At 41.3% G+C, this 13632-nt stretch overlaps 1 protein-coding gene across 3 annotated transcripts in view; it reads right to left on the bottom strand.

The window, feature by feature from the left end:
- The window catches only part of LOC110991070 (diacylglycerol kinase zeta-like), a 106737-nt gene extending 97452 nt beyond the window's left edge, over nucleotides 1-9285 (bottom strand). The window contains exon 1 of one of the 3 annotated variants that reach the window (XM_022256202.2): nucleotides 8989-9285. The gene's annotated coding sequence lies outside the window, so the exon portion shown is untranslated. Of the gene's footprint in view, nucleotides 1-8884 lie in introns of all 3 variants that reach the window. The other 2 variants (XM_022256200.2, XM_022256201.2) reach the window with 2 other exon arrangements.
- Between the last annotated feature and the right edge of the window lie 4347 nt (nucleotides 9286-13632).

Genomic DNA, 13632 nt, shown 5'->3' with positions numbered 1-13632 from the left:
TGCCCGGGTGCGCAAGGATCGTTTTTAGGCGTTTGTGTTGGTTTGCCCAACAGGAAGTTTTGAGAACTGACAATCAAGCATTGCCCTCGATGGGGCTGGTAGCTTAAGATGGGTGCTGTGAGGGATTTGGATGACCTCTAAGGCTGGGCTGAGATTGTTTTAGGAATGTCTAAGGGCCTGGGGAGCAGGGTTGATAACAATGTTTGCTGAGGTTCCCTGACAAAAGAACCCTATATTTTGACTATGGGTGAATACATTCTGTAGCTGTCACATAGCATGCAATTTGAAGCTTACCTGAGCTTTTCTGCTTGAAAGATTCAGTTTATGGACACATGTACATGAACATGTACACTGGACATACATGTACATACATACATGCAGTATGGTACATGCAGATAGCATCAGAAGACTTGTGCAAGTTGAAGTATAAATGCCTTAGGAGCGCCATTCTGTGCCGCAAGAATTGCCCAGACATTCCACAGCCAAACAAGTTTTTTTTGGGGGGGGTGGTGTATGTCCAAGGCGCCTGAGAAATCAGGTTCCAACACAGATGTGTATGCATTTACAGGTATGAAACAAGGCACATTTGTACCCCTCAGTGGTGTTCTCTGAATTGGTCTGTAGGAACCCAGAGTAATACCTCCAAGTGACAGAGTAAAAAAGTTGTGGGCTACATGTAGGTCGTTGATGACAATCCAAAGGCCAATGTTGACGGACTGGACAGAGAATTAGGGATGCGCAGTTGCGTTGAAATACCCACAATGTGAAGTCAGGTAGTTTCAGGATGTCCATCTGGGTACATGTAAGCTGCTGGATTGCAAAATGCAGAGAGCATGGATTGCAGTTTGTGACATATGAATGCACTGTAGAATAGAGATAACGGATACATGCAGGTATTCGTTTATCTTGCCCCTAACCTCCACTGTCCTTCACAGTCTACTACTGTATCAATCAACAGAGTCAACCCATTAAGTACTAATCAGGCAGTATATTTCAACCAAATTGAACCTGCATCACTCAGCCTTTAGATTGGTTCATCGATGGCAGAGTGCGGGGGGGAGTTTAGGTTGTGAGACTGTCACAAAAAGGTTTTCTTGGACTAGTTCTGGTAATGCTGAAACTAGCTCGCTGGGAGATGTGCACAAACTGGTGTTGATTGGGTGAGTGTTGTGAGTTAAAAACATGTTGGTGAAGGGGTTTACCCAAATCCATGCTGTTTAGTTATGCTAATATTAACCATGGACCCTCTGGTGTGTTTGTAAAATTATATTGAAATTGCAAGATTGAGGAGGATGCAGTCACATTACACAATTGGGACAAAGTCTTATACGTAAGTGCCAAAATCACCAAGCAGAAAGGGGCCAAATTCATGGGACACTGTAAGACAGATTTCAGAGGGGGTTTTTAAACACCAACTCCAACGATGCTAATTTTTCTCACATTGAATCCTATTCAGAAGAGCCAAGTCTAATAAAAGTGGCACATATCAATATCTCCCTTGCAATACACATTTTGTGTTAATAAAACACAGTGTTTGTACCCATTTTTCCTGCGAGTCCAGACCAGTATTGTAAAAATTGGACATGTTGTCACAACTCATTAGCATCTAATGAATATTGATTTCTTTGATGTATTACAATGGAGAGGAAATACCAAATGTGCTTTAGGCATGCATAGCAAGTGTAGCTGCGGACAACAGCACGAACTTGAAGAATGCTCTCATTCTTTGGTTACACAAAGAATTTCAATCCCGGTTCTTTCACAGAACTTCTAGAACATCCACCAATGACGCACTTCTTTGGCATCATTTAAATCATGAAGAAAGGAGCGCAAACTCTTAACGGAAAAGAGATAATGTTTTGAACAGCACCGCCAGTGGTCAGTTTGTGAAAAATTTTTATGAAACTGGAAGACATCCTTCAAAAGTTTTGGCAAAATTACAAAAAATACAGATGCAATACAGACATGACTTGGTAATGAATGAATGATCTAAATGCAATAATAGTTTATTTTCGATACTTTTGAAACTGCTGGAGTTGGTCTTTAAGGCAAGAGAGCAACAGAATGGGCAGCGTCCTCCAAGTATAGGAAGTTGGAGCAGCCAGAGGCTCTAGTAGCCCAGTTCAAGCCCAGCTCTTGGGAGAGAGATCTCAATGGTTGTGAAAACCAAGAAAACTTCCTGGAGAAGAAAGTGGAGACACACCTGTCAAGAATGGGCATGTGAGCAAGCACGTGGATTTATAGTTTGAATTCAGGTTGCCCGCAGCCCAGGTTCTGGCTGAGTCTCTCAGTTGAGTAGGAGATGAGTAGTCAGGCAGGGGCCAAGTGGCTCACCAGAGTTATTGCCCGAGGTGAGGAGGGGCCGTGGAGTTTGGGAAAATTTCCCCCCACGGACAAGCCAGATTGGAAGAAGTCCCAGTGGTGAGCATGACAAGCGTGATAGAGGAGATTGAGACCTTTGGGATCAGCTGGATTGGCATGCATAAAAACTGCGGCCAAATCCCATGGATTATGGAGAGAAATTCTGAAACCTACAGTGATCTGTTAAACTTTGCAACCTGTCCATTGGAAGGAATATGCAGCAACAGGCTTGTGGAGAGCGAAACTCTTTCAGCAGGGGCATGACCTTTGAAGATCTGAAAGAATATCTGTAGCCAAGGTTACAAAGTCTGCAACAGCCAAACAGTACAAACGCAAAGGGAAGGAGCCGTGGAAAGAACCTTTCCAGCACTTTGAGCTGTACAGAACAGTGAATTAGTGGGGTAAAGAACAGGTTGCTGCCTGTTTGGTTGATATAATGCAAGGAAACACCCTATGATTAATAAAGGGATGTTCCCACTTGATCTCCCCCCCCCCAAAAAAAAATCTCATATAGAGAGGTATTGGAACTGCTTTCAATTGGCGTGGGCATCTGTGTAAAGGGTGAAAGGCTCTATTTTCTTTGGAGGAGGGGGGGCACAGAAATTATCAGAGGCAAACAAAGCATCAGCATCAATTTTGATGAATTTTTTACAATGCAAATTAGTGATGTTCATCCATCTTTTCCTTCATTTTTTTTAAATTTTCATTTTTATTTGCCCTGTTCACCCATGCTGCTTGGTTCATGTAGGCAAAGCATGAACTAGATGTAGATGTACATTGATGAATTGAGGAAACAGATTCACAAGCCAAAAGCAACCGTGTAAGAGCAATACAAGAGATAGTGGTTAAGGCACAGCCTCGTATTCAGAAGAAAAGACTGCATTCATGTGTCAGCCATCTTGAATTGAAAGTGAGGTAAAGCTTTTCATTTTGGGAACATGAGAGTTAATATAACAGTGGCAAAATAACAGTTCAATACAAATTCATAAAAAAGAAAGTGATGCCTGGAACCCAAAAGAGTCCGGCACCACTCAATGTAACAGATTACATTCTGGGAATATGATAAAGAATGACTTCTCTGTGAATAAGATCAAGTGTCATTTTGTGTGACTGGTTGGTATAACTACACTTGCTAGAAGTAATGGAAATGTCCACAAAATTTGGATGAAGCCATCAAGGCCACTCTGTAAATGAAATTTAATTTTGAAATGGAGGAGCAGCAGCGAATGTTCAACGGCAAGCTGCCATGATGAGGGGAAGGGCAGTGCACTCCAAGACTGAGCAGAAATTGAATAAGCCAGAGAAGAGCCGAGTAATCTGATAGAGCTTTGGACCAAGTTGTCAAGCAGGTGAAGGGCAAGAAGGAAGGGAAAGAAAACCATAGAGAATCCTGGAGCAAAGTGACCTTGCCTACTTTAGGTGGAGTGCGACAAAGGTCACTTTCCAAAGGAGTCCAAGAAAGGCAGGGAAATGGGAACTAGTGGGGTCTGCAGACAGGATGGAAACAAAGGAGGGCTCAGAGGGTGGCTTAGTCTGGCCAGCTGTAGTGAGGAGATCACAGGGAGGCCACAAGGAAGTAGCCTCACCGGCTGCCAACCCTGGTCCAGTGATGAATGTTTGTGGACATTTTAGTAGGAGGAACCATGTGTCCATGTTTAATTGACATGGGTTCCACAGAGGGAATGCTAGTAGTACATGTACAGGCTGTCAGATCTCCAAAGAGAGGAGACCCTCTTACTTGGACTCCAGGCAAGCACAAGCCAAAAAGGTTGATGGCAGTCCCTAGGTAATGCTGGCATAGATGTGTAGGTAGATAAAAACCACACAGCCCATGCAGTACTGGCAAGTCTTTATCAAGATGACGAGCAGAAGATTTTGGGGTGCAGATTTCCTGTTTCCTACAGGGGTTGTATAGTCAGATCTACAGACTCAAAGAATAGAAAATATCAAAGAAGCCATGTTCCCACTTGACTTTTTTCCATGGCCTCACTTTTTCCGTCATGTCCTTATTACTATACCCATGCTTGTACTAGACTTATTTTTGGTAAAACTTAAGGAGACTGTGGTCAATTTAACAAAACTACAACCAATTCGGAGAGCCGGTATAGTGTCAAAATTGTAAAATGTCAATTGTCAATTTTAAGTCTACCTTCCTGCCACATAAGTTTTACAAAGCCAACTGGGTCATGGAAGAATTACACGGTCAATTTTATGTCGCTAAAAAGTCCCATGCAGATGGCCAGTGTAATGTAAAACTTAATTTTGATCATGTGAAACCCGTTTGCAGGTCTGTTTCCTGTGCTCATGTCCATATAGCTCCCGTCATGGCTGTACATAAATACGAAATTGACAACAGAAAGTATGCCAAATTCTGAGCCCTTCTTTGGTTGTTTATTGACTTGTGGTAATTGTAATAACAATTGATAAGATAGAGAATATCTGGAAATGATTACCCGTTCCTTTTCAGTAGAGCAGGATGAACCGCTCGTGTCTCACAGCTCTCAGACCAGCAACGGCAATGATGAGAACCACTTGATTGAAAGATTGAGACATCTAGTGCAATACCTTTGACAGGTTTTGGTCAACAATGTACCAAGTTGGTTTGTAATGACTTGGCAGTGATTGAAACGTATAAAGTAAAAAAAGAATCGCGTGCTTTCCAGAAGCTGCATGTCAGATTATGAGGTCAATTGGAGAGTACCCTTGTAAGATTCTGAAAGTACATGACGCTGCACAGTCATGGACTTATCGTGCGTCTGAGTAATCTGCATTTGGACACGCAAAAAAAAAACCATGACAGAATGGGAACAAGTAGTCCCGGTAACGCAGGATCAGACCCCGGAAATTGACGTAACTATATCCGTTGCAAGTCTTGAAGCGCGAAAAACAAGTTTGTGTTGTTGTGAAGACCAACATGTCATGCATACGTACATGACATTGTACACGCACCATACATAAGCTGTTGGCCCAGACGCCACTGGTTCCCAATTAAGCCCTTGCGCTTTGAGTTGGTAGTAAACTGGTACTTGCCCATTCCCATTGTCTTTCTGCATCACCGCTCTGACTTTCGTTACCGCTGCATATCGCTTATCCAAAACCTTCTATTTCCTTATTTTTCTTCGTTTCATCTGACCCTATGAGTGATAACACAACGAGACGTATATACAGTGCGTAAGTACACGAATATGTACATTTGAGTTTCGCACGTAATGGCTGCCTTTTTGCTCCAGTGTGCATAATCAGTGAACTGTTCACATAACCTTTGCCCGAGGGTGCAGCACTTCAACGATGCCACGCGGGATCAGGATCCAGTGTAGACGCGGCACGGATACGATCCCCCTCGCTTGATTGCTCTCGCTGGATCTGATCCTCCTTTGCACGATCACGTGTTATCGCGGTGTTTGTGGAGGAGGGGGGGGTAGTAACAGAAACCCAAGTGACTGATTCCCTCCAGTCATTGGGCTGCGGTGTCTGGCAACATACATGTACATACATGTACATGTACAGTTGGTCGACAGGGAAAGGGATGAAAGGACCAGCTGTGGTAGACCCAGTCAAGGGAGGTGGAGATTTAGCCAAGGGTCTAGTGTTGGCCAGATTGCAGGCAGGGTCAGGATAAGAGATAGTTCCTTGGTGGGTATTTAACCCAGGAAATGTTGACAGCTGCCAGAAAAAGGGCAACTATGGCATTCAGTAATCTGGTGGAATCGAACTGGGGCAGTCCAGAGTGAAGTGGGAAGAAAAGGAAAGAGACAGAAAGTGAGACACGGCTTGCCAGAATACTTCCTTAAAGTTCCAAGACCTGCATAGTTTTGCGGAAATCGGCTTCAGGACATGTACATGTATTGCCTTGACCACAGAAGGTGGACACAGAGCAAAAGAAAGTGACAGCAGTAGAGAGGAGTGACCATCGCCAAAGCGTGTGCGTGTATGTGTGTGGTAAACTATGTGTGTGGTAAAGTCAAGATTAAGACAGTGAAATTAAGAGCATGGAATGACGAATTACACAAGCAACCCCAAATCGACTTTTAGACGTATATAAACATGTCCTCACAGCCTGGGCTTGCAAGTGAAAATAATTAAGGCACAAATTTTTACAACTGGTGTGGGTGTTGAATATGTACAGTGTAGGTATCATACAGGTTACACTTTCCAACTGCAAATTATATTAATTGTATTGTTAAGTGTATAGCTGGGAACCAACTGCATGTATTAAATAAGTTCAAAGAATTGAAGGGAAGAAATGGCATTTTTTTAAGGTAGCAAATGACACAATGTGTATGTGGTCAGCATTGCCTACTGGTACAAAAGGGTTCATCCCAAAGACACTCAGTAGCTGAAAACAGGGAACCAGGCTAAAAGGTTCACTACTAGTACACTCCCCCATGGCGGAAAAATTAGGGCAATTTCCCAACAAGTCAGTCTGTGTACATGTACACGTAGGTTCTACTTGTCTAGGAATTACCTACATGCATCCCCAATTTTGGTGACAGACACCTAACAGAAAACCTACTTTACCCTGAATCTTTGAGGTTGACAAGCAGTCCTAAAGCTATTGGGACATAATTGTTTTAGTGGAAACATTCTGCCCTGTTGGTAGTTGATGGGTTAACTCTGTTGAATGAGTACAGCACTGCAGAGATTATCAGTAAGATCAATAGAAACTAACACTGTGACTAGACAAACACCTGGTACAAACTGGCCAATGCCATGTCACTATGTACATGTACATACACACTTCGAATGTTCCAAAAGCTGTTCTATGTGTAAATCCACACAAAACTTACTAATGGAATGTATACGTGTACAACCCATCACGCAGCTTTTGTTTGTGATTTTGTTGTTGATGTCTGCAGTCACCAAATTGACAAAAGAAACGCTGCCTTCCACTTTAAATGGATAAATGAAAACTACTTGTGCATGAAAAAAAAAATAATCCCACTTCCCTGCAGTCGCAGACTGCATGCTGAGTCACATGCGCATTATGGGTTTCTGCTTTCAAATGATGGGAATTCATAACCATTCAGAGAACACTGCTAGCAAGATGGTAACTGACTGTTACCTTTGCATGGGAAGCAGACTGAAAGAATCAAAATACACAAGGAATAAAGCCAGAACAACATGATGGTTAGAGAAAATAGAATAGGCAGGCTTTCTCACTGGAGGAGAGAAATCGATATGCAACCATGCACAAGTCACTCATTATGTAAATTCAACTAAACATATACATGTACTTGTACAAAGGAAAGTCCCATATAAAGTAATAATTCACTTGCTGTGTGGACTCACACGTTGAGTTTCCGGCATCATCCCTCAATGAATGGACAAAAATCAATCGGGTACATGCTGACGGAAGGCCTAACCTATCTGGCTACATACAGGAAGTAAAGAGGGTTGTTCACCAAGCCAATTAATTTCGATAACAAAATTCAGGGATAAGGGCTGCCACGAAACCAACAAGTGTGAAAAAAGTAGACTTTTCTGTCTTGTTACAAGACTGTCAACGCTCCAGGAGCTACATGTATGAGCTGGTACATGTTCTTGTAAATAAATCAGTTTCTTATTAAATACTTCAATAAAATGATTAATGAAATGAAGAAACGTGAACTAAATCAATCAGGCTTGATTCAGCAGACACACCGGTACAGTCAACTGGTTCCTTACACCATGGACATCACTTGACAACTTGTATACACTAAGAAAAAATCATGTGGTCAGAAAAACAATGCGTATTCTACATGCATGTAAACGCTTCCATCATTTCCTACCAAATTTGACTTTTAGGGCATGTTATCACTTCTGATGGCTGATAAGGCACTACAGGGGGAAATTAGTGATGTCTTTCCAAACGCAGTGGCTGTTGTTACGGCAGCCGTAACGCATCTCTTATTTTCTATCGTTACGGCACTGTAACTGCGCAAGTGCGCGCCAACTTAAGCGCAGATTTCAGACTTTATTTCCCTTTAAAAAAAAATCCTCCAAAGCCTCCAATGAGAAAAGAAAAAAAGATTCCTGCCTAGGCCTATACAATTAGAAACCAACATAAAAAACAATTATGGTATAAAACATGAAATTTTGGCGAAAAAATAAAATAGTCCAAGCACGGAATCGAACTCACACACTAGCGGTTCCAAACCTTCCACCTTGACCACTCGGCCACAAGCATTCAACAATCCAGTTAATTTAAAAATACATAAAGCGTCGTGATGATCAGCTACGTCATCGCAATTGTGCAGTTCAGTGCCGTAACAATAGAAAATGAGAAATGCGTTACGACTGCCGTAACGATAGCCACTTCGCTTTCCAAAACACACTTCTAAGTACAGGTAGCCTGTAGGCTAAGTTTGAAACAGAATACTAACACTTCCACCTTTCAAGTTAAACGAAAGATACACGTACAATGTACATGTATATGTGGACATGTACAATCCTTTGAAACTACTGCAAGAAGCATTCATCACGATTACATGTGTCAGTGCAAATACATGTATACCGGTGTATAGCCAGAAAAAGTAAAACGTACATCTTGAAAATCAATGCCAATTCCTGTGAAAAAGTCAGATGATGACATGACCAGATCTACTTCACACAGGCATGACAGGTGGAGTCCCTCAACACAGCACATACATTGTACACGTACCCAAGTGGCTGATTTCACCACCAGGTATAGGTGAAAGTTGCAGTAATCAACTCCACTGATGGTATGCTAGCCCACTGAACATGAGTTGTCAACTTTCCAACTCACATGGCCACCTCCACGTATTTCTGACAGTCACTACAGTCTATACAGGCATAGCTATGGTGTCCAGTTGCTGACACCAGTCCAGCTGTTCCACCTGACTGATCAGCAAGCATGCAGGCTGGTGTGTGTAACAAAAGCACACTGGTTGAGTGACAGCACCAGCACACCAACACATGTACATGTGCATGTACATGTACAGTCCATGTACATGCAGGTCTCCCATTCAAGACTGTCAAGAGTCAGGTTGTCCTTATGAGGTCACACCCTTGTGAGATGAGTGGCAATGACCTGTGAAGGCTACTAGAGGAGTGCAAGCTGGGGCTGTACTATTTTAATTTCTAGGGAAGATAAGGATCTGAGTCAGAGTCAGCAGTGGGCGGGGTTATAGGTGCATTCAAACCACGTGATAGAGGGAAATTGAGTTACCTCCACCAATAGTCAACTCAACTCCTGTTGGCTGCACAGTCAGATAATGTACAGTACACTATGTTTGACAAAGTTACAACCAGGAAAACAAACTAAGTTCTCTGAGAGTGCAAATTTGGAATTTTTTTTTATCCACGCCCCTTTGTTACAAAAATTCATAGCACTACTGCTTCAAATGAATTCAAAAGTGAGACCAGGTACATATTAAATGGACACTTTTAAACGCAACTTTCACAAATGCAAGGCCAATTTTTATTGACACAAGTTATATACATTGTACAACCTCACTTCTACAGATTACATACACAAACCCCAAAGTGACAAAAAGCACTTTCTAAAGTTCAAGGCAATGCAGGAAATGCTGCTACTACTTGGATATATCCTTGACTGTCCATACATGTGACTCTTACTGGGCCGCATGGCTATTACTAAGTCCAAGGGGTTTTGCTATTTAAATGACAAAGGATTTCCAAGGCTTCTTCACTTGAGGATGAATGAAAAAAAAAAAACCTTGTTTTTTCTCCTTCCAAGTTTTCTTATTTTCTTGCTCACTTGCTCGTTTGAGTTTCGGGGTTAAAATTAATGTATTTATATAGACATTAACGTATCAGCAACCGTGCCCTGAAAATCCCTCTGCTATGATGGAAAAATCTACTGAGGGAAAAAAGAACACATGACCCACTCCTGATGAAAAGAAAAAAAAATGCCGATTTTTCTTTTACTCAGCTTAACTTGAAGTGCTGAGGGAGAAGAGATGTGGCCTTTCTGCAAATGAGGGCAAACCTTTTGCTGTTTATCACTTGAAACCTTTCAGTTTGATAAATGTCCAAATTCTGAAAAACTGCTTGTGGGGAAATCAACTCTGTGTGCAACAACTGTTCAGCACAAGGCAACCTTCAGGTGAAAAATCACTGGCTTATATTTCTCTAAAAGGCCAGCCAACTGCTTTTTTGTCTGCATGTATTCATTACTCCCAGGACTATGATATGTCCCAACGTGGGGCTATTCATGTCTCGTCTGCCTTTTCCTCTCTGCAACACATTGTCCAACATTAAAACTTCATGACTTCTTACGCACGTAGGCCTACATGTACATGTACATGGCTTCTTTGCTTTTACCAAACTCCTGCTTTCATTTATGAGGATTCCAGTTTGAATGCACTAAACAATGTTGTGGAGTAACAATATCTTGCAGTCATGGGGAGGGGACTTGGCTCATTATTTTTTTTGGGGGGGGATTAAGGGTTAGAATACATGCACCTTTGAATATCCCATATGATTAGCAGCAGCTTGAAATGGCCGAAGTAACAGTAGATTTATGCAAGCTACATGAACATACATCTCTGTATCAAACTTTAAGGTGGTTTAGACAAAATCAATAAATGAATCCTTAAACCCTCTTCTTTTCTCTAATTAGTAAGAAATTTAAAAGAGCAACAATATGCTGTGCACTTATATGTATTCATCCCCGTTCACAGAGTGCTCCGAAGTACAGATACCAGAACTTCTAGATCTTTCACCGCTTGCTAAAAATATCTTATTCATTAACAGGTAATTCTTGTAAGTGTTCTAAGTTTCCCATAAAAAAGTCTCCCCACAATCAAAAGAAATCGAGGAGCATCTCACAAACTTCATTTTGCATCTAAACAGAGAATCTATTACAAGAATGAACTTTCAATGATTAAGTTTCTGAATGCCACGTTGCTGTGGGCTATCATTTTTGCCACAGACATGCCATGTATTCAGTGGCTTTCAAACCACAACAAGAGCATCGCAAACTGGTGGAGGACACTGGTACCAAGTCTACCTGGTTACCATGGAAACAATGAAATGTTGAACAGCTGTACAGACCCAAGATGACAAAAAAAAAATCAATTTTCTCCTGTCTTGAGACTTCTGCCATGTTTCATCAAGCACACGGCTGACACTGCAATGACAGTATCGATGGCTTGTGTAACGGTAATACACTGTAAACAAAGATTTTAATATCAATGTCTGTGGTATTTTTAGAAACAGGAAATGTAACGAGACGAACATTGAGGAAATTATCAAAATTGAATGTCCTCCTAGGGCAATGATCCTGAATCAGTCTGGATATTGATGCATACATCTTTCCTCTGTTAAAACACACATATTTTGAAAAGTAAAATAAAGGAATTGGACTGATACAAGAACCAATGTTTTTCAATGTACAGTAGAACAAATTCTGGTAGGTTGCCGTTCAAGGCTTAAATATTGGTTTAAACAGTACCAGTTTGACAAATTATTTTCGATAAAACCGCTGAAGAGATGAAACAGAAAGCTTTTCAACTTGGAAACTAACAGTACTTCAAACGAACACCACACGGGGCATAAGAAACAGTGTTCAATTTACAGAAGTCATCAAATTAAAAAAGAAATATATATACCAGCTCCGCGTATGTACATGTACAATATGTACCAGAAATGTTGCCCGACTATTTTGTACTTCCATAAACTACATACATATTGCCAAGTTTTATTTGGGGAAAATAACCAACACTAGTGATCATCCCTCCCCCTCAAAAAAAGAAAAAGTAGAAAAAATTAAGGTTTGGAAATTTTTTACTGGCTATAGATCTGCGAGAACACGCACATCCTAAATTCTGGGAATAGCCCTGAAATTTGCTCTTTGCACACTACCGCTGTAGGCATGCAGAGCCTCGATTTGGCAGCTTTACAGAATAAATAGAGTCAGTTCAGTGCTTCCTGTGTTAGTTCCGTGCTGTGTTAGTTCTTATACCAAGCGATTGGACATAGTGATTCTGATGCAATTGTTCAAGCTGCCAGTTTGAGGCTTTGCATGCCTATGGTGGCAGTGTGTGAAGAGCTAGCACCCTTGGAGCTGTTGACCTTTCCAGCATGCCATATTCTTTGGCATGCCATCACCAACCCTTCAGATTATTCCATCTGAAGGCTTGAATCAGTGCAAAGCCTGCGTCAGAAAACACCTGCCTCATTCAGGTGTCATTCAGGAACATGTCTACTACTGCATTGGTATATTCCCCTCCCACGCTTGCCCTCTTGCTTCGATCTAACCCAATCACGAATCTCTTCAGACCTTCCTTCCAACTGCCTTGATGATGCCCAATTTACCGCCAATTACAGGTGCTCCCTATGCTCCCCTAATGTAATTAAGCGACCCCCATTCTTGATGGAGAAATAACGCGTGACCTTATTTGACTTCCACCGTGACTTAAAGAGGTTGCCCGCATGCCCCATTGGCAAGGTTAATAATAATAAAAAACAGAAATCCACAGCAGAGCTGCTACCATGACCAAAGTCTTCACTCTACAGATGTCTACTGATTGAAGTCATTCAATGAGCTGGCATTCCAGCATTGCAAGCACATTATGCACGTGAAGGGAAACATTACAAGTAGTCAATTTTTATCTGGTCTGGGAAAATGACAACAAATACATGGACATGTACCCCTAGTTTTGAATTTGTATTTCACATTTCAACAGTTTCAACCAATGCTTGATGTTCTCTTTTATAATGTTATGATTGAAGAAGTTTCAAAACTTTACATGTAAAAAATGAGAAATTCCCTTCACCTGCAACTGTGGAAAGTAACAGTACAACAAAATAAAGGGTATTCACAATGCAGTGCGCCACCAAGAGGCTGTCATGGAGAGGCCTTTTCGGGATAAACAGTAGACAAGTCGCATTTGCTAACTACGCTGTGTGCAAGAAACTTCAATTTTTCTGAATGTTTACAATGGTTGAAAATACGAAATTGCTTATTCGGAATGGGTATTAGGAAGTCAAAATTATGATTTTTTTACTATTTTTTATAACTTGCTTCAATTATTTTGTAGTGTTGCAAATCCCCCATACTGAATTGATGGAAGGACCCCCCCACATATCTCCTCTTAACAAATGCTTATAACCATGAATGAGATTCATAATATAATTATATTTAACCATGGCTTTATATAAACATTTTTTAACAACAGCAGTATGGGTGTAGTTGCATCTTACTGGTTATTCTGGCAAGTCTTCCCAACAACAAATCAAGCCTTGCCCATCATGCAGTATTATATCTTAATAACATGGTTGTGTCACTGAGTGAGACATTCTGCC

The sequence above is a fragment of the Acanthaster planci genome, linkage group LG03 (assembly GCF_054643075.1).
Source record: "Acanthaster planci isolate LZ-2023a linkage group LG03, COTS_SCS, whole genome shotgun sequence".
NCBI classification, from domain to species: Eukaryota; Metazoa; Echinodermata; class Asteroidea; order Valvatida; family Acanthasteridae; genus Acanthaster; species Acanthaster planci.
Note: the sequence above shows the minus strand (reverse complement) of the source record. Positions and strands in the feature narration are given on the sequence as shown.